Genomic DNA, 2,277 nt, shown 5'->3' on the forward strand with positions numbered 1-2,277 from the left:
CTCTACTATTTGAATTTGTTTTAATTTTAATTCTTTGTTTTCTTAATATAAAATAATAACTAGTGTTTTGTTCCCTTGAACTGTGTATTTCCAGTGTCTTACATATGGCTGTTATTCAAAAATGGAAAAAAAAATATTTTCTTAACCTAGTTGTCTAGATAAAATTGATGGGTTGTTCTTTTATGCTCTGGAATATAGTGGGTAACAGACAGATTTGCTTTCATGGCAAGTCTTTGATTTCTTATAATTTATATTCTGTATTCAGAAACTAATAAAAAAAAGCAGATAAATAAACAATGTAATTTCAAAAATTTATCATTGCTATAACGTGACAGAGTGACTGGGATGGAAATGCCCAGTTGAAATTGGGGAGGAGAAAACAGGTAAGACCTCTCTAAGAAGACGATACTCAACCCAAATTCTGAGCAAAAAGATAAGAGGCAGACTGTCCCAGTTAGGTGGAAGGAGAAAGACAACAGGCCTAAGAATGGAAAGTGCTTAAGGAACCCAAAGTCAAAAAGATGACCAGTATCTCTAGAGCACAGAAAAAGAGGAACTGTAGGAGTGAAGTTGTTCTTATTACTGATTTTTAGTATGATTCTATGCTGGCGTGTCCAGTTGTGATTTACGAAAATTCTGGTGAGACAGATTCCTTTTCTTGGTAGAGAGGACAAGATGGGATTTAGGAACATGCTCATCTCCTTAGCAACACAAATACTACCCTTATTGGATACAAGGATTGGGGACTCTGTCTGGTTTACTCAATACTGTATGTCCGGTACTTGGCCGATAGCAGGCATTCAGTTACTGTTGATTAAATCAAGGGAATCATCTCTGAAGTGTATATTTTAATTTTGTATCATAATTTTGGGATCACATACTGCATTTCCCCTGGAGGAGTGCATGGAAACCCATTCAAAGTATTCTTGTCTGGAAAATCCCATGGAGAGAGAAGCCTGGGAGGCTACAGTCCATAGGGCTGAAAAAAGTCAGACATGACCAAAGTGACTTAGCACACATGTATACTACATTTTATCTATTTAAGAACTTTTATCGGGTTTCTTTTTATGCCAATACTGTGTTGAGTACTAGAGATATAAAGATGAGAGTCCATTCTATAATCTACCTAATTTATTAGAGTTTATAACATAATTGTAGTTTAAAAACATTTGTACAATGACTCCAGTTATCATTAAACCACTATGCATGAAGAACAAAATGCTAGACTGACATGAAAAGGCACTTCAATGAATTACAAAGGACATATTGTAATTCAAGGAATTACAAGGACATGTCTGTCCTTTCAAGACTGAATTCTGACTATTATTTGATCATTTTCCACCATACTGCACATTCAACAGTTCTCATTGCTACGGTCACAAAACAATATTCATTTCCAACTGTGGTTGGGCTGACAGCTGTCTCTGAAAAGCTAGAACAGATTTTTTTCTTAATCAAAGTCAATGCAGAATGTGATGATTTCATTTTAAAATAAATTTGGATAGCCACAAATAATTTTTATTTTAAATTTGGGTACAGCTGGTCTGACCACCCTCATAGAGTGAGTTTGAAAATCACTTTAATTTTTACCTGTTTATAGAGTCAGAGAAAGAAGAACAAAATTTGTACTAACTGAAAATTAGCTAAGGCTTCAAAGAGGTTATGTATATGAACACCTCAAGATGGTGACTTAAGTAAGATGAGAAGAAAGAAATGTTGACATGGTAGACATTTGTGTCCTGGTTGTTTTTCTTTTTAAACTATATCTTTAAATATTATAATCAATGGAAGATTATACCACCCACAAACAATTGACACCGTTTTTAACAGATATAGGGCTAAGGGAAACATTCATGACGTGGATGCTCATGCTCACTCATTTCAGTTGTGTCTGACTCTTTGCAACCCCATGGACTGTAGCCCACCAGGCTTCTCTGGCCATGAGATTCTCTAGGCAAGAATACTGGAGTGTCCATGTCCTTCTCCTGGGGATCTTCCCAATCCAGGGATCTAACCTGCATCTTCTGCACTGCAGGCAGATTCATTATTGCTGAGCCACTGTGGAAGCCCTTGCCATGTGGATAAAAGCAATCATAAAAATGGAAATTCCATTTGATCTACAAATTCTTTCAAAGCTATCCTAAATGCTTCTCAAACTTCTCCATTAAAGAAACCCTGATGATACAAGTAAATGTGAAAAGTTGCTCAGTTGTGTCCGACTTTTGTGACCCCATGGACTGTAGCCTGCCAGGCTCCTCCATCCATGGGATTTTCCAG

The sequence above is a fragment of the Bison bison genome, unplaced genomic scaffold, assembly GCF_000754665.1.
Source record: "Bison bison bison isolate TAMUID 2011002044 unplaced genomic scaffold, Bison_UMD1.0 scf7180017864491, whole genome shotgun sequence".
Taxonomy (NCBI): Eukaryota; Metazoa; Chordata; class Mammalia; order Artiodactyla; family Bovidae; genus Bison; species Bison bison.